This window comes from Lygodium microphyllum, chromosome 1, assembly GCF_053477565.2.
Source record: "Lygodium microphyllum isolate KBCC chromosome 1, Lygodium_microphyllum_v1.1.10, whole genome shotgun sequence".
Lineage (NCBI taxonomy): Eukaryota > Viridiplantae > Streptophyta > Polypodiopsida > Schizaeales > Lygodiaceae > Lygodium > Lygodium microphyllum.
Window position 1 is genome coordinate 170042389 of NC_141135.1, and position 23546 is coordinate 170065934.

Genomic DNA, 23546 nt, shown 5'->3' on the forward strand with positions numbered 1-23546 from the left:
ATATGTTCCAGAGTTATTCCTCCAAAGTAGCTGATTGTCAGGATAGTTCGTGGCATCCCATGATTGATTCGGTGGTCCTAAATCAAAGACAAAACACAGCTCCTACCTTTGTCCAGAGTACTAACCAACTGAGGATGGATCTCTTAACCTATCTTTCCAAACATAATCCATTTGATGCTACCTTCTTTGATGTCTATGATAGACGCTCTCTCTTGGGACCTTCTGTTCCTACCCTCCTCTATTACCAACAAATGGCTCACCGCTATGCTATATATATTTCCCTTTGTCAATCTAATTCCACTATTTTACCCCTTCTTTTCCAACCTTCATCTTTCCCTCAAATTCCTATTTTCACTTACTGTTCCTTTATTGAGGATAGGGTATTTTCCCCTTCTCCACCCTGTCCTTCACCCCTCATTAATGTACCCTCCACATTTCCTATTTATCAGTTAACACCTTTCCTTAGTGATTCCTTACAAATTTCTGCCACTCCTTCTTTAACCTTTTCTTCTTTTTATGATTTTTCCTATCCTTCCCTACATCCACTTTCCCTTATTCCACTACCCTCTCCTAACACTTCCATATCTCAACCACCTCAGTTGGTTAGTGACTGTGACAGTTTTGATAATCAGATTTCCAGAAGAAGGGGATGGAGTTCGGATGATTGCCTTACAGGACCGCAGATTAATTGGCCAGTAATTCCAGGAGAATGGACAGCTTCTAGTCAAGCTTATCAAAACTATGTTCATTTTGCCCAACAATATTCACAGTCTGCAGATCCCTCAGTGAGATTAACTGCTCACTTTGCTTGGTACCTGGCGTATATGCATAGGCACTCTCATACTGATTCAAAACCTATTCCAAAGTTGTGCATGAATGTCAATGTTAGCATTGATTCCCAACAACTGGAGATACTGTATTTTCATGCCCTCTGTTTGCCTAGCAGATACTTGGTCCTGTTGGAAAGGATGTGCTGTCTCCAATTTTTCCAAAATCCTCCTAAAAACTTTGTAGATGAATCCTTATCTATGGATCGATTCCGACAACATCAATCTTTTAAGAGGGATCATCTTCATTGATGCCTTTCCAATGTATGGCGGAAGCTTTTAATGAACACCTCTCTTTTTGAAGAAGTCATTCAGATGGTTGTGTTGTGTATTAGTGTTTGTGTTGTGAGTTCCTTTATGTCAAACGAACGTGGTGGTTTCCTATTGGATTTCGTGTACGAGCTATGTTTTGGAGATTTGTAGAGATGGGGTCGTGATTGGAGAGTTGAAGTTGATGCTGAAGAAGAAGAAGCAAACTCTTATATCCTTTACAAATTTGTGGTGATTTTTAGTTTGATAAGCGGTGTTAATGTATAAAGAGTTTTCCTTTCTTTATATTTTTTATATCAGAAACAGGTTATAAGTTGGGGTCGTGGTGGATGGATTCTTTGTGAAAAGATATTGAAGATCAAAGTTGAGATTTTAAATGAACTTGTATTCCCTTTTTCCTGGGTCGTGAGGACGCTTCCTTATTAAGTGTGGGGATATGTTGAGTGTTGAAATGACTTGTTTTTTGGCTGATTTTTGTTGTTTTGGAGAGCTGAATGGTTGATTTTATGGGATGATTGATTGATTTGGAAGTGGTTTGAGAGTGTTTTAGATGATATTGATTGTGTTTTGGAAGTTCATGATGTTTGTTGATGGTTCTGTGATGTTCTGATAGGTTCTGAATGGTTCTGTATACCTTCTGTTTTGTTCTGTTTTGGTCTGTTTTGTTCTGATTGTCTTCTATAAGGAGGGAAGGAGTATTGATTGATGAAGAATGAGATATTGTGAAAGTTTATTAAATGGTTTGTGAGAGTTTGAAATGGTTTGAGAGTGAGTTATGAGGTTTTGATAACCTTATGTAGGTCTTCTGTAGACTGTTCTGCTTCTGTTCTGTTCTGTATTGTAGCTGTTCTGGTACTGTTCTGTAGACTGTTCTGTATGCTTCTGTAAGTGTTCTGTGGAATGTATGTGTGACTTTGGGAAAGTTTTCTAGCCTTGGAAAGAGGTGAATACAAGTGTAAAAGAGCTGAAAGAAGTGGAAGAAGTAGCTGCTGAAGACTCAAGAGAAGACTAGAGTGAAGTGACAGTAGTGAGCTGTGAAGAGACACTGTAGTGGCTCTGGTGACCCTTCATATCAGACATACCTCTTGGGAGGGGTATCCACGACCTAAGAGTGATTATTGAGAGTGATTTTGAGAGATTGTAGTGAGGATATGATGTATTATTGATGGAGTGAGATAGAGAGAGAGTCAGAGATAGCCAATTCTACTCAAACAGAGTGATTGTATATGAGAGATTGAGAGAGAAGACTATGAAGATATTGAAGATGAATACTATGTGATGTATTTCCATTCAAAGATGGTGTATTCTTTTGCTTTCTTTGTTCCATTGATGGATTTTGTGAAGATGTTGAAGAATATGGTTGATTCTATTAAAATCCGTGGGAGATCTACATGATGCTGCATGAAGATTTGTTGTGCCTGGTGTTCTTTTCTTCATTGTGATCATATAAAACATGATAAACAAGCTTGTTGATGTTACAAGATAGATTTTCTTGCAAGAGAATTCCCTTTTCCTTGGTGTTCCTCTTGGGGCTCCATGTGTCTATATATTCGCGCAAATAGACGCTAATATAGATGCGCCAGCAGACACACAATTATTTAACCACCTAAAATTAGCGATTCACATAATTAAAAAACCAAAGTTAATAATTATTTAACCACCTGAAATTGATTCTTGAGCATGCACATGTGCACATGATAAAAACCATAGAGTTAAGAATACACATTGAATCATTGAATTTAAAAAATAGAGTTAATAATTACTTTTTCATTGCTCTCTAATGAATGGTAGTTCCTCCAGTTGACAAGCCTGATATAAGTAATTAGTGATAAGTGACAGAAACCTTACAATTAGTAGCAAGCATTGCAATATGTATCTTGTAATTTCTCTACATACTTGAAGATGATAAAAGATACTTCCTTTTTATTATGGAAATTCAATTTAGCTTTAAAATTGACTATTGATTCTTGAGTATGCACGTGTGCGCATGATAAAAACCATAGAATTAGGAATACACATTGAATCAATAAGCAAATTAAGTATGTTACAGTGAATGATCCATCTCATCTTCAATGAGATCAGCCCTTGCTAAACCATCTACTTCTAGGTCTATGTTACCAAGAGGTAACGAAACAAATAAGTCTATCCCACTATTAGATGTGTTGCTATATTGCTCAATAACTTCATCAATATCATCGACAATCACATTATTGTCTTCTTCTCTGTTTCCTTGAACATCCTCGCGAGGTTCATCTTGTACTATATTATGGTGTCATCATGCACATCATAATTAATTGTTGGATTGTCATCTGCTATCTCCATGTCCGTAATATTACCATATATTGGTTTTGAATGATTAGATATAGGGATGACATACCACCATCAGTTATTGTTTACCATTGGATGATACACAACCTGTATTTGAAAAACAAAAGCAAAAAACTTACTATGTATATGTATCACATGTATATATAAAAAAAAATTAGCCTTTGCATATATACATGCTCGCATTGTTGAGGTAGTACTAATGTGTCATTCTTGTTTTGGTGAAATTTTGTAGAGTCAATGATTACAAAATCACTTGGATGACGCCTGATTGTGAAATGCTCACCATTTGTTACCACTTCTTTGAACCACTTCACATCCAGTACATATATAAAGAATCATTTGAAGTTAAGCTTCAGAATATCTTGGATCAAGCCACAATAACCTTCCATGGTACCATTGGCATCCTGGAAGTGAGCAAGGACACCACAATCTTGGGTATTTCTATTTTCATCTATACGTTGAGTTCGAAGATGTTTACCCTCACGCCAAAGTGCATTGAATAATGTGCACTAGTAGTAAAAGATAAAAGATCAAACATGTCAATTATTTATATAAAATAAAACTTATAGAAACAAATTAATTGATAGTATATCTCACCTTTGATAAGCAACCTCGTGCGTATTCCCACTCTTCTTAAGATATATGAATTTCCTCCTCTTTTTCCATTCTCTCCATTTCCTCATGTAACCAATCTATATCAATATGACGTGGAAGCGCATTTAGATGATCTGGAAATGAGACATTACGTCCATATCTAGTGCGAAATTCTTGTCTTTCGCTTTTTCTTCTTGCTCTTGCTTCATTATATAGTGTCACTCATTTGCTCATTACATCACTATTAAGCACACAAAAACTATTTAACTTACGAAGTTAATCTTTTGTTAGCACTTTACTCATTCCTTTTCCTTGAGATACTATAGAGGTCATCGTCAAGTCTTCATCATCTTTCCATAGTCGTGGTTGAGAGGGATCCACTTCAGCAAGATATTCAGAGATATAAACAAGGGATGATTGCACTAACAAACCCTCCGCCATGCTTCCCTCAGGCCGTGCTTTTTGCCTCACACAATCTTTCAAGGTTTTCATGAAGCGCTCAAGAAAAAACATCCACCTTACATGAACTACCCCACAAAGTGCGATCTCATTAATCAAATGTATGAGTAAATGTAATTGAGTAGTCAAAATGGATCGAGGAAAAATTTCCTCCACGAAACAAACCACCTCAATAGATAATACTTGAGCATCTTGCAATGTGTTTGGATCAATTTCCTTCAAGCTCACGTATCTGTCAAGATGTATTTGATAATTGTTTATTTTTGTGTAGAAATTCAAAGACATATAATGAAAAAATACAATGTATACACACCTCACAAGCTCTCCCATCTTGTAAATGATATCACGTACATCTTTGGATACACAATGGGATATGCTAGTAGGAAGTACGAACTGAATGTAAACAATATTCATAGATCAAATGATTAGTTGAGGAAAAAGTCATCATACCCCAAAATTTACACATAGTTACTCCACTAATTACTATATTCATGGTTAGAGATACCCTTACTTGAATCATATTGTGCCAATCGTGGGACTTCAAACCAGATAGTTGTTCCACACCTCTTTTCTTTTTCTTTATGAAGGCTCCCTTGAGACATCTCATACATCCTGTGGGTGATTGAAAGCTATATATTTGTTCCTTCACTATTTTTTCCTTGTTCTTTGACAACATCCAAGGTGCATGGGGTAGCTCAATCTTTCCTCTGGGTCCAATGTGTGACCAGGCTCGTCTCATGCGACCAATGTTACATAAATCCTCCCTTACATTAACTGAATCACGAGCCCCTATCAAGTGATCTCATAATGTAGATACAACATTTTTGAATATGTGCATGGGGTCCAACAGGTGATTGATCTTGAGTTCAGTCAAGTACGGAAGACGAAAAAATATAGAGAACCTAACAAAAAAACAATATATTATGTAAACAGTTCATCATGCTAAATACTTTAAAGTCATTCGAGAGAAATGCACTTCTTACCGACTCATGCCGAGTGGAGGGTGGCTGTCGGCATTAATCCATCTCTCATTCCAATCTCGAATGGTTAGAGATTGTGGAGTCATTCCATTAGTAGGGAGAACATATTTGGGATGGTCAATAGGAAGAAATCGATGATGATTGTCATAGATAGCCTTCTTTAAACGTGCCGGCCAAGAGGAAACTAGAGAGGGACTACAAATAGGACATGCATGATATCCTGACGTGGTTAAACCTGAAAAAACAAGTGAATTAATAAAATGCAATTGATTCAAGTCTTGAATTTCAAATATAGAGTTATATACATGTACCTGAACACTCTCCGTATCTTGGAAAGTCGTGCATGGTCCACAACAACATGGCCTTCAATGTGAAATCTCTAGAGGATGCAGATGCACTTGTATCTTGCACCTCAATACCTTTCCATAACATTTCTAACTCTTCAATCAAAGGCTCTAAGCAAATGTCCATGTTTTTTACCTTGTGCTTTCCAGGAATCAGAAGGGACAACATCACATGTCCCTTTTTAATAGCCATGGATGGAGGAATATTATAGTTCACCAATACCACTGGCCATACACTGTATGATGTGATTTTGATGCCAAATGGATTGATTCCATCCATGCCTAAACCAAATCTCAAATTTCTTGGCTCTTCTTTGAAAACGGGCCACAAGTTGTCTATATGTTGCCATGCCAGTGTGTCTGCAAGAATCCTCCATTTTCCATCACTTGAACGATGACTAGCATACCATGACATGAGCTTTCCAATAGACTTACACTTGAACATAAGTTGAAAACATGGAACAATCGAAAAATATCGCAAAACCTTACGAGGCACATCCATTGACTGCATCTCCACTTCGTATCTTGATTCGCCACAAACAGGACACTCTCATGCGAACTCATGAATCCCACGAAATAAGACATAATCATTGACACATGCATGGATCTTGACATAATCGAGTGATGGACCTAAAAACGGGCCGGCACTGGCTCATGCACTAGCCGGACCTCGTCACTATGCACAAGACAACCCCTCGGCCTCGCGGCCAGGAGCGTCTATCAAAATCTCTGCCTTCCTAAACATTGCGTTTGTAATACGTTGTAGTCCAACTGATCCTAACCCAATATTGCTCCTCAGAGGGAGTCCCTTTCACATAGCCAAAAGGCTCGAATCACATACACATGGGGTTCCTCCTACGGCTGAATGCCGTCAACCCTCTGCGACTCTCCTACACCTTGGGGATTGGTCCCTCGATGCGTCGCTCAACATTTAGACATTTCGCACAAACGTCGCTCAAGGTACCAAATAAACGTATCCAGGAATGTACCATTGTCCTTACTTGATTTCCCCTTTAGGATCCCACGACTAGCCTACAACATAGGAACCTCACTGCCTCTCAACGGTGGGTCACAGGCCTACTGAAAACAATTGCTATGCATGTCCAGGAGCTAACTCTGATACTTTTAATTTCCTCTAAATGATCATGCAAAGAGGTGGATGCCTAGTGCTCAAACATTTTAAAAACCAGCAGCGTGCAAGTGCAAATCATCTCTTTCATGCTTTTCTTTCTAACCGCTTTGTGCTTCGTTGCAACACCTAGCACCGAAGTGATCTTCGTGCTACTAGGTTTTAATTTTTATCATTATTATTCCGTCCTAGATGCAATGCATATAAAATCAGCAAATTATTCATCATGCTCGACGGCATTTAACCATTTTTTTCCACAACTCTACCCTTCCCCGTTGATAGTGCATCATTACATTCATTTCTTTTAGGGTTTCCTTGTCATTTTATGTGAAGAAAGGAAGGAAACACGCACTAAAACATATAAACAAGGCTGAACTGAAGCATAACCTCATGCCCCAGCCTTGTTATACATCAACAAACATAAATCCTATTTTTCTATATTTTTCGTAGCCCCAAATGTATTTTTCCCCTATTTTTCATGGTTTTTTTATCATTTTTCCCCATTTTCTTCATTTTCTTGTATTTTTTAAATTGCTGAAAATGAAAACCAGTTTGTGGGCTGTGGCCCTTAGTTCATTTGCAACAAAATTGAAAGATTAGTTAATGTGTATCGACGGTTTTTCCCATTTATATGCCCAAAACCCTTGTTTTTCCCCCTTTTTCATGCGTTTTCGGGTTTCTTGACATTATTTCGAGCCATGAAATGCATGTTTTTCATAATTTCTGGTTATAAACAGTAAGAACTCAAAAGAATCAGCAGCATAATCAAATCTTAGTCCATATGAACGGCATTCCATCAATCAAAAGCATAAAACACTAAATTTTCTTTGTAATTTTTTGGTTTACCGCTTAAATGCGTGTTTCGGGTTTTTTTCCATGGCTGTAGATTTGGAAAACAGCAACACTTCATGTCCAGCAACATCACAAATCACCATTCTCAGCCCGTGGAGCAATCCGGTCCATGCAGGACAAGTCTCCATCATTCTTTCTTCTTCCTTCTTCTCCCCACATGATCTTGCCTTTAGAAGAGAGAGAGGGAGGAGAGAGAAAGACTAGAATCAGAAATTTCAAACCAGGCCACCATTGCGCGAGCGAAGGGCGGCGATATGATCAGCAGGCAGAGTGTAGGCAAGGGCCAATGTCAAACAGGAGGGTTGTTTGCAGGCAGGGAGGAGCCATGATCAACATGGGGCGCAAATTTCGGCGCCTGTCTGCTCACGTTTCTTCCACGATTTCATCTCCCACATTTCATGTGAAATGTCATGCTTCATTTAAATGTTGGGCTCCCAAGGGTCACTTGCCCATTTTGGCCAAATTTTGTCCACCTCTTCAAATCTTGACCGGCTTCTTGGCCATTTCCCCGTCCGGACTCCGAATTGAGCTCTGAAAAATCCTGGGCGTCCGGCTTAGCATCCCGCATTGGCCAATAGCTTGTGTCAACCCGCACGACTGTCTGAAAAATTATGAAAAATCAACAAGTGTCGCTCGGGCGCCTTTAAAGCACTTTGGCGCTTAAAATCGTCCTAGATCGAGCCGCCGCCTTTGACGGTGAATATTTTTCCCTTGATCTTCATAATTTTTAGCTATTTTTAAGCACTTCCCGTCACCTAAATTCCGCTCTCATTGGCGACCACGGGATAGGGCGACTCAGCCCGTCGAATCCACGAACATATCTGCACATAAACAACCAAAGAAGCATCAAACTGATACAAAACAATTATCATCATAAAGCTCAGCACAATGCTCCCCCTACCCCTAGACAGAACCAAGGCATGACATCCACAAGGAGTAGGCCTAGCATCATCTAATAGAAGATCCGAAGTGAGTCACTAACCAGCTGCTCCAACACAGCCAAACTAAAAAGAACTGCCAAAGAGGTTGCCCTAAGTGGTAGTCTGAACTACTTACCAACTAAAGACAACACCACTAGGAGCTCCTACAAGGCGAGGACTCCTATAGCCCGATCAGGAAGTATTTTCTGTCAGTACATGTCTTCTGTTAGGGTTTTTATTGGATGAACATACTTGGGCATGTAAAAAGGAGGGAGCTGAGCGTAGTGACCCAAGGAGAACAGGGCATCGGTCTCAGGACATGTCTCGGCACCCAAGAACCTACCAAGCCTTCGCAAGGCGACACTTAATCCTTTTCTAATGCTCACTTTTATTTTCGCTCCAACCTTCCTTGTTTTGATATTATTTTTTCCAGCAAGAAGCCACCCCTAGGAAGACAAGGTATCGGCCCCGGGTCTGACTCGTCCCCAGGAACCTACCAGGCCTTCGCAAGGCAATGAGCAACTGCGTATATATTTTCTTTTCTTTTCTCCTCTTCTTTGATAGGGGTTAGAACCCCTTTTTACACACCTTCGCATTTATATTCATCTTTTAGGATATTCAGGATTTCTTGACATCATTATTATTATCTTCTAGCAGGCTTCTCTAACTGCCTCACTACTAACAAGAACTCCTAGAACGGCTGCCTAGCAGGTTAGCAGGACGGGGCCACTAGGATTTCCTTCTAAAACAGGTCTTTCAATGTCTAACAATGTCTTTACAGGAGGCAATGACTACTCCGACCTCCCTCAAACATACTTAGCCTAAACCTGGGACTTCATGCCTTGGTTGCCGGTCCCAAAAAAAAATGTGCCCCCTCGACAAGTACAAATACACATATAACAGGAAAGAAAGGTACTCGTAAAGGAGAAATATCACCTGGAGTGGCCACAAGAAGCTTCCATCGCAGCAAAGGCTCCTCCAGGCTCCACAAAATTCCACAACCCTCGAAACCTGTCCAGCACAACAAAAACCCAATTAAACGCACCCGCACTAGACAGGGAAATGGCCCTCTTGGCCTAATGAAATCAGACATGACTTTGCTACAAAACTGAATCGGCCCTCTTGGCCTAATGAAATCAAACAATACTATGCATAACATCCTCCTGGAAACAACCATGATGGACATCAAAGCATACTAGTCCCAGGGGAACAGGGCTTGTAGCCCTAAACTAGGTGCATTAAATTATGACCTATCCCTCCTGCGTATATCGCAAGAGGTGTTCGCATCACATGTCGTCGAATCAGTCTATGGGTCCGAGATAATAAAGGTAGATGAGTCTCGCTTACCCTCTGCATCACCCAAATCAACCATCGTCTGCCAAAGAGGGCATGTTCAGAAAGCATACCCCACAAACGACTAGGTCCTGTCTCACCATTAATAAATATATCGGGACAAGGGCCACAATTAAAGAAGAGGTCCTCTTCATACGCAAGATTAGCCAATGAATCAGCAAACTGATTCCAATTCCGTGGAATCAGCTGAAAAGACACTCTCTCGAATTCGTCTAGCAGGGCTATAGCAGTGTGATGGTACATACAAAGGATCGGGTTCCGCACCATGTACGTCCCATTGAGTTGATTTAAAACCAACTGAGAGTCCCCTTTTATCAACAACTGGCGGATACCACCCTTTTTTGCAATATTCAAACCCATGATCAGGGCTTTGTATTCTGCCATATTATTAGCAAAATTCGCCCCGAGATAAGCAGCTAACTTCATGACAATGCGCCGGCGGGGGTCGCGGATGACAACTCCTACACTTCCTTTTTTGCATGCACCCCTGGACGCCCCATCAAAGTACAAGGTGTACGTCCATAAAGGGTTTACATATCCTGCCATCCTGAACTCTACTCGTAATTATGGTAATCGAAATTCAGCATATTCAACGGGTGGACTGTAGGCTCCATCCCTCCATCATCATTGAATTCAACAGGGATGCTCGTCAAAATTTGTAGGCAGTGATGGCAGAAGACCTTGATTTCCCAAATAAATGTCCCGCCTTCTTGCTCAATCACCTTGTATCCTTTGCTCCACCAAATGAGCTGTCCCTGATGATATCTCTGTTCCAAATATGCGTGTTCTAAATAAGGGATCAGACGACCCATCAACCTCTATCACGATTTCCTTGCAGATGTTTGATCAATCTTGCCTAGACCTGTAAGGCAGTCATAGCATTAGTGCAATCAGAAGTAATAAGGTTTAATCTTATTAAGATTAACCTTATTTTTAAATTCTATCCCTTCAAGGTCAGCTAACAACACTGTAGATTTATTCTTTCCTATCCTAACGATCCTATAGGGCCCATCCCATTTGGGCTCTAGCTTGCCTGGAAATAATTCACGTCGTGCATCATAATACAGAACAAGCTGTCCTTTCTTGAAGGTGTATTTCTTGGCTTTGAGGTCGTGTAGCTTCTTCATTCGGCGCTTCGCCACTTCTTGGTGCAATAAGCTCTGCAACTTAAGCTCATCTAAATGTGCCAGTGTCGTCAAGCGCTCAAAAAGAGCGTCTTCATCGCTCAAAGAATGATTGATGGCGAACCGAATAGTCGGCAGCTCAATCTCTAAAGGCAAGACACACTCCTCCCCATATACTAACTTGAACGGGGTATGGCCAGTGGCTCGTTTGAAAGCCGTATTATAAGCCCACACTGCCACGTATAACTTTTTATCCCAATCGCGTTTCTTTTCCGACACAATTTTGGACAGGATGCCCACAAGCTGCTTGTTGGTGCTTTCAACCTGACCATTGGCTTGCGGATTATATGGGGTTGTCTTGTTATGCTTGATGTTCCACATCTCTGTCAAACCTTTAATCACCTTATTCAGGAAATGGGTTCCGCGGTCCGACACTAATTCTTTCGGCGGACCAAACCGGCATATTATCTGCTCTAAAAGGAAACTAGCAGTTTCTTTAGCATCATCTTTCCTTGTTGCCCGTGCTTCTGACCACTTTATGAAGTAGTCAGTTGCTACAATGATGTACCTCTTTTGTGTAGTCGACGACGGAGTAATAGGACCCACAAAGTCTATTCCCCACTTTTCAAATGGAAGTATCGCCATAATAGGGTTGAGTGGTCGTTTCCTATTCTCTCGACTATCATGCCGTTGACAAATATCGCATCTCTTAACATACGCAAACGCATCCTGGAAGATGGCAGGCCACCAATAACCTGCTCTTAAAGCCTTTTGTGCTGTAAGCCGTCCAGCAAAATGGCCACCGCAAGCAGAATCATGGCACTCTTCCAAAATGAATGGCACCTCATCAGGCGTCACACCCCGGCGATAGATGTCATCAACCCCTTGCCGATATAATGTACCTGCGATCAAGGCAAACTTTAACGCTTGCTGCTTAATTTTCCTTTTCTCAGCCTTAGATAATTCGGATCCCGCCTCTCCCGTTGATAAATAATGCGTTATTGCAGCATACTAGGAGGGAATAGATGCCGTATCTATTTTAAATATCATCTCTATGTCACTACCTTCAGCCACAGATTCTTTCGGCTCCCCAAAGTCCACTAGACATTCCACGATGCCTTGCAACCTTGGTGGCTTACTCTTGATTTCATAATCAAATTCCTGCAAAGTGATCAACCACTTCGCTAAACGATCAGGCGGCTATAACTTATTCATCAATAGTCGAAGTCCCTCCGCCTTCGTATAAAGCACGACTTTCTCATAGAGAATGTAATGCCTGAATTTCTTGGTCCCAAAGACCATCGCTAGACACAACTTCTCCATGTAGGTGTAATTGATTTCGGATACCCCCAGCTTTCGACTAGCAAAAGCAATCGGGTGGTACCACTTCTCTTCCCAAATTTGGGCTAAACAGCAGCTGATACTATACATGGTGGCTGCTGAGAATATATAGAACACCTCACCTCTTTTAGGTGCTTTTAAAACGGGCGCTCTTGCTAGCTCTTGTTTCACATCCTCGAATGCTACCTTACAAGGGTCACCCCATACAAACGAACAGCTAAAGGACAATAAATTGGTAAGTGGCAACGTTCTTTCTGCTAAGGCGTTAATGAATCTACGGTAGTAACCAACCGAAGACAGAAAGCTATGAACTTCTTTCGGAGTGCGTGGTGGACCCATGGCAACTATAACTTTCACCTTCTCGGGGTCTGTTGCAATTCCTACCGAACTGACCACGTGGCCCAGCAATAGCCCATAAGGTACTCCAAAAGCACACTTCCGTGGGTTTAGGGCGATGCAAAATTGTCTACAGCGCTCAAAGCATTTTCTCAAAATGATCAACTGCCTTTCCCTCACGGTGGCGGCCCCTAAGTCATCAATAAACACCCTCAACTCTTCAGGGGATATGTCATCGAATGTCTTATCTGCTGTTCGTTGCCACGAACCAGGCGCATTGCATAAACCAAAGGCCATCACATGGTACGCAAAAGTACCAAATACAGTAATGAAAGTTGTTTTCAACTTATCCTCTTCTCCAATTGCCATTTGGTTATATCCTGCAAAGCAATCCATAAACGAATATATCTCCCTACCCGCTAATTGATCCAAAATCTGGTCAATAAATGGCAACGGGTAATAGTCCTTAACTGTCTGCTTATTCAGCTCCCTAAAGTCTACACATAAACGGATCTGATTATTCTTCTTCTTTCTAATCACAACTGGCGAACACCATTCCGTGTGTTGCACAGGAAAAATCAAACCCGCTTTTCGAAGCTTCTGTAACTCTTCAAACAGGCCGTCCCTCAATTCGAAAGGCATACGCCTTACTTTCTGCCGTACAGGACGACTGCCCTCTTTCAACGGATTTGTATGAACAACAAGACTAGGAGGAATGCCTCTCAACTCATCATAACTCCAGGCAAAGATATCACGGAATTCCTGGATCAAGGCCACATAGTCCTCCCTTTCTGTTGTACTGAGCATGGACCCTAATTTGATTGGCCGCGAATCATCAAGCGTACCAAGGTCTAGCTCGATAACATCTGCATCTCTTATACGATCTTGGCCCTCTATCGGCTCGTTCAAAGTGACCTGATAGATGTCCTCCGTGGTGGATCCCTCTTTGGACTCATCGCTCGATGATGTCTCACTAGCAGATAAATCTTCTAATGTCTCCAATTCTGTAGAAGATAGAGGAGCTCTCTCACTCTGCGGGGACTCAGGATAAGCATCAACCACCACACGCTGGGCACCTCTGCCAAATATTAATCGACCGGCAGGTATATCCACTTGGCAATCCGCTTGCAAGATCCAAGGTCGTCCAAGTAATACTTGGTAACTTGGCCGCCCTGCAAAACGAATCACCCTAAAGTCCAACAGGCATTCTACATTTGCAACAGTGACATGGACCTTAGTAATGCAGCCTTCCGGCTGTCTCAAACTGTCATCTGCCATTCTGAGAATTGTGGAAGTATCTTTCTGAATCGCAAGACCCAACCTTTCCATCAGTTCAGAACTCATAATGTTAACAGATGATCCCGTGTCGACAATGGCATAATCTACTAATATTCCATCGACATAGGCTGCAACCCTTGGGCAATGCTTCTCAGCATGCTCAAACCAGTCATCACCAACTCGCGCGATACCCAAAGGTTCTACAATATACCCGGTACGTAGGATCTTTCTAAATTCCTTGCGTACTCCTGGGGAAAGCTTAATAAGCTGTAAAAGGTTCACATCCGGCCTGACTTCGCAAAGAGAGCTTGCCAAATCGAATTCATGATAGTTCGATAGAGCTCGCTTTTCACGCCAAACCATCCGCTCTTTAGGTCGCTGAACTGGCTTTATTGCCTCTTTCTTAACTTTCACCTTCTTCTTTGGTGGTTCTTTATCGGCTTTACTCTCTACGGGCTTCAAAGGTCCCCCTTCTAGGGCAGGATCCAAAACTTGCGTTCCTTTGTCACCTTGTTTAGGGTTCCCGTCGACAGGCTTATCCTTGTCGGCTTCTCTACCCTTTTGACCTCTTGTAAGGACAGCTCGCAAATTAGAGGTTTCAGCATCGTTAACGCGTACAGCCTCAATCAAACTAACCCCACTACCACTTGGTAGCTCTTCCACTGTAGTCTTTGGTCGTTGAAGTATTTGTTTAGGCCCATTTTCTGGCTGGGAATCATTTCCTTGAGCACGATGATTAACAGGCCCTGGTTGCCGACTACCCCGCTGGAGAGAACTGATCTTACTCCAGCAAGTAGCCACTAGATGGCCGGATTTTCCACAAATATCGCACTTAACATTTGGGCAATTTCTTGGATAGTGCTGCCCGCCACACCATTTGCAACTAAACCTCGACGGTGCACCCTCCTCCGGGTATCTACTTCCTATCAAATTTTGTTGTTTTTTAAGGAAGTTGACATCAACGGCTATTTGTCGATACTGCTCCGTAATCATGTCGGTATAATGCTTCATCATGTCCTTAACCTCGCCAAGAACATTGGAAAAACTCGACTCATAGCCTTGGTCATTACCATGTCGTTCAATCGGCCTAACAATCGGATTAGGCACTGGTTGTTGAACCACAAGCATGGGATTAGAATTGACCGCCTGGCCTCCACTATTTGGAGCCATTTGACTGCCCGTAGGCATCGACATGCTAGGGGGAGCTGGTAATAAAGGCACATTCTACATCATGTTCCCTCTCCCATTAGGGTTAGCCATCGCTATCCCTTGGCCACTACTGCCATTGGCTATGGCCATATTGTTTCCCAATACTAAACCCATATTCGAATTGCCTCGAGAAGCATAAGCTGCTTGTAGTCGGGATTCCACCTCTTGTGCTCGTGTAATGGCAGTGTCTATATCCCCCAAGGGGACACTACTCAACTGCAATTGGATATTGAAGTCCAACCCATGTAGAAAATATTGCAATTGGGCAGCTGCGGGGATAGGAATAGAGGTGTCCAACTTACGGAAAACCTCTTTCATCTTCTTCGCATAAGCACGAATATCCTCGTGTGGATCTTGGCGGGTCACGTTGAGTACACGCAACCAATATTGCCCACCCCTTTCAGGGGCAAACTCCCTTCGAAAAGCTCCATAAAATGCATCAATGTTCAATATGGTTCCGGCTTCTAAACCATGATACCATATAGCGGCTCTTCCTTTGAGAGTCATGTTGAAGAACATCATTAAATGTCCTTCCTCTTGTATGCGACAGTTAAACATCAACTTTTGAAACTCCCTAATGTGGAGTTCTGCATCTTCCTCAACTAGCCCATTAAAAATGGGTAGCGGGTAACCTAGAGCCGGCAAATCCGTCGTTCCTGCTGGAATTGCAATAGGCTGCGCCATGACGCGGATTGGATTTGTACTAGGAATAGGGGACGGTGGGGTTACACCTCCCGTACTTGACGTGGACTGACTTATAGAAGAAAGGGGAGCACTAGAGCTTCCACCTTCTCCTAACTTACTGCTTGTGGTCCTAAGACCACTAGATTCACTCCCTCGTAAGGGTTCAGCACCGCTATGCTTAGGGGAATATCTCCTAAAGATTTCAGCACGTCGCCTAGCTCTTTCGTCTCTTTCTTGCTTTTGGATTTCTGCTAGACGATGCTTATCACTAAATAACGGATCAAGCTCAGTATCCTCTGGCATAAACTGCTAGTTGGTCCTTAAACAACCAGGATTCGAGAACCGCCACTTTTAGGCAGCTCCCGGCAAACGCACCACTGATGGACCTAAAAACGGGCCGGCACTGGCTCATGCACTAGCCGGACCTCGTCACTATGCACAAGACAACCCCTCGGCCTCGCGGCCAGGAGCGTCTATCAAAATCTCTGCCTTCCTAAACATTGCGTTTGTAATACGTTGTAGTCCAACTGATCCTAACCCAATATTGCTCCTCAGAGGGAGTCCCTTTCACATAGCCAAAAGGCTCGAATCACATACACATGGGGTTCCTCCTACGGCTGAATGCCGTCAACCCTCTGCGACTCTCCTACACCTTGGGGATTGGCCCCTCGATGCGTCGCTCAACATTTAGACATTTCGCACAAACGTCGCTCAAGGTACCAAATAAACGTATCCAGGAATGTACCATTGTCCTTACTTGATTTCCCCTTTAGGATCCCACGACTAGCCTACAACATAGGAACCTCACTGCCTCTCAACGGTGGGTCACAGGCCTACTGAAAACAATTGCTATGCATGTCCAGGAGCTAACTCTGATACTTTTAATTTCCTCTAAATGATCATGCAAAGAGGTGGATGCCTAGTGCTCAAACATTTTAAAAACCAGCAGCGTGCAAGTGCAAATCATCTCTTTCATGCTTTTCTTTCTAACCGCTTTGTGCTTCGTTGCAACACCTAGCACCGAAGTGATCTTCGTGCTACTAGGTTTTAATTTTTATCATTATTATTCCGTCCTAGATGCAATGCATATAAAATCAGCAAATTATTCATCATGCTCGACGGCATTTAACCATTTTTTTCCACAACTCTACCCTTCCCCGTTGATAGTGCATCATTACATTCATTTCTTTTAGGGTTTCCTTGTCATTTTATGTTAAGAAAGGAAGGAAACACGCACTAAAACATATAAACAAGGCTGAACTGAAGCATAACCTCATGCCCCAGCCTTGTTATACATCAACAAACATAAATCCTATTTTTCTATATTTTTCGTAGCCCCAAATGTATTTTTCCCCTATTTTTCATGGTTTTTTTATCATTTTTCCCCATTTTCTTCATTTTCTTGTATTTTTTAAATTGCTGAAAATGAAAACCAGTTTGTGGGCTGTGGCCCTTAGTTCATTTGCAACAAAATTGAAAGATTAGTTGATGTGTATCGACGGTTTTTCCCATTTATATGCCCAAAACCCTTGTTTTTCCCCCTTTTTCATGCGTTTTCGGGTTTCTTGACATTATTTCGAGCCATGAAATGCATGTTTTTCATAATTTCTGGTTATAAACAGTAAGAACTCAGAAGAATCAGCAGCATAATCAAATCTTAGTCCATATGAATGGCATTCCATCAATCAAAAGCATAAAACACTAAATTTTCCTTGTAATTTTTTGGTTTACCGCTTAAACGCGTGTTTCGGGTTTTTTTCCATGGCTGTAGATTTGGAAAACAGCAACACTTCATGTCCAGCAACATCACAAATCACCATTCTCAGCCCGTGGAGCAATCCGGTCCATGCCGGACAAGTCTCCATCATTCTTTCTTCTTCCTTCTTCTCCCCACATGATCTTGCCTTTAGAAGAGAGAGAGGGAGGAGAGAGAAAGACTAGAATCAGAAATTTCAAACCAGGCCACCATTGCGTGAGCGAAGGGCGGCGATATGATCAGCAGGCAGAGTGTAGGCAAGGGCCAATGTCAAACAGGAGGGTTGTTTGCAGGCAGGGAGGAGCCATGATCAACATGGGGCGCAAATTTCGGCGCCTATCTGCTCACGTTTCTTCCACGATTTCATCTCCCACATTTCATGTGAAATGTCATGCTTCATTTAAATGTTGGGCTCCCAAGGGTCACTTGCCCATTTTGGCCAAATTTTGTCCACCTCTTCAAATCTTGACCGGCTTCTTGGCCATTTCCCCGTCCGGACTCCGAATTGAGCTCTGAAAAATCCTGGGCGTCCGGCTTAGCATCCCGCATTGGCCAGTAGCTTGTGTCAACCCGCACGACTGTCTGAAAAATTATGAAAAATCAACAAGTGTCGCTCGGGCGCCTTTAAAGCACTTTGGCGCTTAAAATCGTCCTAGATCGAGCCGCCGCCTTTGACGGTGAATATTTTTCCCTTGATCTTCATAATTTTTAGCTATTTTTAAGCACTTCCCGTCACCTAAATTCCGCTCTCATTGGCGACCACGGGATAGGGCGACTCAGCCCGTCGAATCCACGAACATATCTGCACATAAACAACCAAAGAAGCATCAAACTGATACAAAACAATTATCATCATAAAGCTCAGCACAATGCTCCCCCTACCCCTAGACAGAACCAAGGCATGACATCCACAAGGAGTAGGCCTAGCATCATCTAATAGAAGATCCGAAGTGAGTCACTAACCAGCTGCTCCAACACAGCCAAACTAAAAAGAACTGCCAAAGAGGTTGCCCTAAGTGGTAGTCTGAACTACTTACCAACTAAAGACAACACCACTAGGAGCTCCTACAAGGCGAGGACTCCTATAGCCCGATCAGGAAGTATTTTCTGTCAGTACATGTCTTCTGTTAGGGTTTTTATTGGATGAACATACTTGGGCATGTAAAAAGGAGGGAGCTGAGCGTAGTGACCCAAGGAGAACAGGGCATCGGTCTCAGGACCTGTCTCGGCACCCAAGAACCTACCAAGCCTTCGCAAGGCGACACTTAATCCTTTTCTAACGCTCACTTTTATTTTCGCTCCAACCTTCCTTGTTTTGATATTATTTTTTCCAGCAAGAAGCCACCCCTAGGAAGACAAGGTATCGGCCCCGGGTCAGACTCGTCCCCAGGAACCTACCAGGCCTTCGCAAGGCAATGAGCAACTGCGTATATATTTTCTTTTCTTTTCTCCTCTTCTTTGATAGGGGTTAGAACCCCTTTTTACACACCTTCACATTTATATTCATCTTTTAGGATATTCAGGATTTCTTGACATCATTATTATTATCTTCTAGCAGGCTTCTCTAACTGCCTCACTACTAACAAGAACTCCTAGAACGGCTGCCTAGCAGGTTAGCAGGACAGGGCCACTAGGACTTCCTTCTAAAACAGGTCTTTCAATGTCTAACAATGTCTTTACAGGAGGCAATGACTACTCCGACCTCCCTCAAACATACTTAGCCTAAACCTGGGACTTCATGCCTTGGTTGCCGGTCCCAAAAAAAAATGTGCCCCCTCGACAAGTACAAATACACATATAACAGGAAAGAAAGGTACTCGTAAAGGAGAAATATCACCTGGAGTGGCCACAAGAAGCTTCCATCGCAGCAAAGGCTCCTCCAGGCTCCACAAAATTCCACAACCCTCGAAACCTGTCCAGCACAACAAAAACCCAATTAAACGCACCCGCACTAGACAGGGAAATGGCCCTCTTGGCCTAATGAAATCAGACATGACTTTGCTACAAAACTGAATCGGCCCTCTTGGCCTAATGAAATCAAACAATACTATGCATAACATCCTCCTGGAAACAACCATGATGGACATCAAAGCATACTAGTCCCAGGGGAACAGGGCTTGTAGCCCTAAACTAGGTGCATTAAATTATGACCTATCCCTCCTGCGTATATCGCAAGAGGTGTTCGCATCACATGTCGTCGAATCAGTCTATGGGTCCGAGATAATAAAGGTAGATGAGTCTCGCTTACCCTCTGCATCACCCAAATCAACCATCGTCTGCCAAAGAGGGCATGTTCAGAAAGCATACCCCACAAACGACTAGGTCCTGTCTCACCATTAATAAATATATCGGGACAAGGGCCACAATTAAAGAAGAGGTCCTCTTCATACGCAAGATTAGCCAATGAATCAGCAAACTGATTCCAATTCCGTGGAATCAGCTGAAAAGACACTCTCTCGAATTCGTCTAGCAGGGCTATAGCAGTGTGATGGTACATACAAAGGATCGGGTTCCGCACCATGTACGTCCCATTGAGTTGATTTAAAACCAACTGAGAGTCCCCTTTTATCAACAACTGGCGGATACCACCCTTTTTTGCAATATTCAAACCCATGATCAGGGCTTTGTATTCTGCCATATTATTAGTAAAATTCGCCCCGAGATAAGCAGCTAACTTCATGACAATGCGCCGGCGGGGGTCGCGGATGACAACTCCTACACTTCCTTTTTTGCATGCACCCCTGGACGCCCCATCAAAGTACAAGGTGTATGTCCATAAAGGGTTTACATATCCTGCCATCCTGAACTCTACTCGTAATTATGGTAATCGAAATTCAGCATATTCAACGGGTGGACTGTAGGCTCCATCCCTCCATCATCATTGAATTCAACAGGGATGCTCGTCAAAATTTGTAGGCAGTGATGGCAGAAGACCTTGATTTCCCAAATAAATGTCCCGCCTTCTTGCTCAATCACCTTGTATCCTTTGCTCCACCAAATGAGCTGTCCCTGATGATATCTCTGTTCCAAATATGCGTGTTCTAAATAAGGGATCAGACGACCCATCAACCTCTATCACGATTTCCTTGCAGATGTTTGATCAATCTTGCCTAGACCTGTAAGGCAGTCATAGCATTAGTGCAATCAGAAGTAATAAGGTTTAATCTTATTAAGATTAACCTTATTTTTAAATTCTATCCCTTCAAGGTCAGCTAACAACACTGTAGATTTATTCTTTCCTATCCTAACGATCCTATAGGGCCCATCCCATTTGGGCTCTAGCTTGCCTGGAAATAATTCACGTCGTGCATCATAATACAGAACAAGCTGTCCTTTCTTGAAGGTGTATTTCTTGGCTTTGAGGTCGTGTAGCTTCTTCATTCGGCGCTTCGCCACTTCTTGGTGCAATAAGCTCTGCAACTTAAGCTCATCTAAATGTGCCAGTGTCGTCAAGCGCTCAAAAAGAGCGTCTTCATCGCTCAAAGAATGATTGATGGCGAACCGAATAGTCGGCAGCTCAATCTCTAAAGGCAAGACACACTCCTCCCCATATACTAACTTGAACGGGGTATGGCCAGTGGCTCGTTTGAAAGCCGTATTATAAGCCCACACTGCCACGTATAACTTTTTATCCCAATCGCGTTTCTTTTCCGACACAATTTTGGACAGGATGCCCACAAGCTGCTTGTTGGTGCTTTCAACCTGACCATTGGCTTGCGGATTATATGGGGTTGTCTTGTTATGCTTGATGTTCCACATCTCTGTCAAACCTTTAATCACCTTATTCAGGAAATGGGTTCCGCGGTCCGACACTAATTCTTTCGGCGGACCAAACCGGCATATTATCTGCTCTAAAAGGAAACTAGCAGTTTCTTTAGCATCATCTTTCCTTGTTGCCCGTGCTTCTGACCACTTTGTGAAGTAGTCAGTTGCTACAATGATGTACCTCTTTTGTGTAGTCGACGACGGAGTAATAGGACCCACAAAGTCTATTCCCCACTTTTCAAATGGAAGTATCGCCATAATAGGGTTGAGTGGTCGTTTCCTATTCTCTCGACTATCATGCCATTGACAAATATCGCATCTCTTAACATACGCAAACGCATCCTGCAAGATGGCAGGCCACCAATAACCTGCTCTTAAAGCCTTTTGTGCTGTAAGCCGTCCAACAAAATGGCCACCGCAAACAGAATCATGGTACTCTTCCAAAATGAATGGCACCTCGTCAGGCGTCACACACCGGCGATAGATGTCATCAACCCCTTGCCGATATAATGTACCTGCGATCAAGGCAAACTTTAACACTTGCTGCTTAATTTTCCTTTTCTCAGCCTTAGATAATTCGGATCCCGCCTCTCCCGTTGATAAATAATGCGTTATTGCAGCATACTAGGAGGGAATAGATGCCGTATCTATTTTAAATATCATCTCTATGTCACTACCTTCAGCCACAGATTCTTTCGGCTCCCCAAAGTCCACTAGACATTCCACGATGCCTTGCAACCTTGGTGGCTTACTCTTGATTTCATAATCAAATTCCTGCAAAGTGATCAACCACTTTGCTAAACGATCAGGCGGCTGTAACTTATTCATCAATAGTCGAAGTCCCTCCGCCTTCGTATAAAGCACGACTTTCTCATAGAGAATGTAATGCCTGAATTTCTTGGTCCCAAAGACCATCGCTAGACACAGCTTCTCCATGTAGGTGTAATTGATTTCGGATACCCCCAGCTTCCGACTAGCAAAAGCAATCGGGTGGTACCACTTCTCTTCCCAAATTTGGGCTAAACAGCAGCTGATACTATACATGGTGGCTGCTGAGAATATATAGAACACCTCACCTCTTTTAGGTGCTTTTAAAACGGGCGCTCTTGCTAGCTCTTGTTTCACATCCTCGAATGCTACCTTACAAGGGTCACCCCATACAAACGAACAGCTAAAGGACAATAAATTGGTAAGTGGCAACGTTCTTTCTGCTAAGGCGTTAATGAATCTACGGTAGTAACCAACCGAAGACAGAAAGCTATGAACTTCTTTCGGAGTGCGTGGTGGACCCATGGCAACTATAACTTTCACTTTCTCGGGGTCTGTTGCAATTCCTACCGAACTGACCACGTGGCCCAGCAATAGCCCATAAGGTACTCCAAAAGCACACTTCCGTGGGTTTAGGGCGATGCAAAATTGTCTACAGCGCTCAAAGCATTTTCTCAAAATGATCAACTGCCTTTCCCTCACGGTGGCGGCCCCTAAGTCATCAATAAACACCCTCAACTCTTCAGGGGATATGTCACCGAATGTCTTATCTGCTATTCGTTGCCACGAACCAGGCGCATTGCATAAACCAAAGGCCATCACATGGTACGCAAAAGTACCAAATACAGTAATGAAAGTTGTTTTCAACTTATCCTCTTCTGCAATTGCCATTTGGTTATATCCTGCAAAGCAATCCATAAACGAATATATCTCCCTACCCGCTAATTGATCCAAAATCTGGTCAATAAATGGCAACGGGTAATAGTCCTTAACTGTCTGCTTATTCAGCTCCCTAAAGTCTACACATAAACGGATCTGATTATTCTTCTTCTTTCTAATCACAACTGGCGAACACCATTCCGTGTGTTGCACAGGAAAAATCAAATCCGCTTTTCGAAGCTTCTGTAACTCTTCAAACAGGCCGTCCCTCAATTCGAAAGGCATACGCCTTACTTTCTGCCGTACAGGACGACTGCCCTCTTTCAACGGAATTGTATGAACAACAAGAC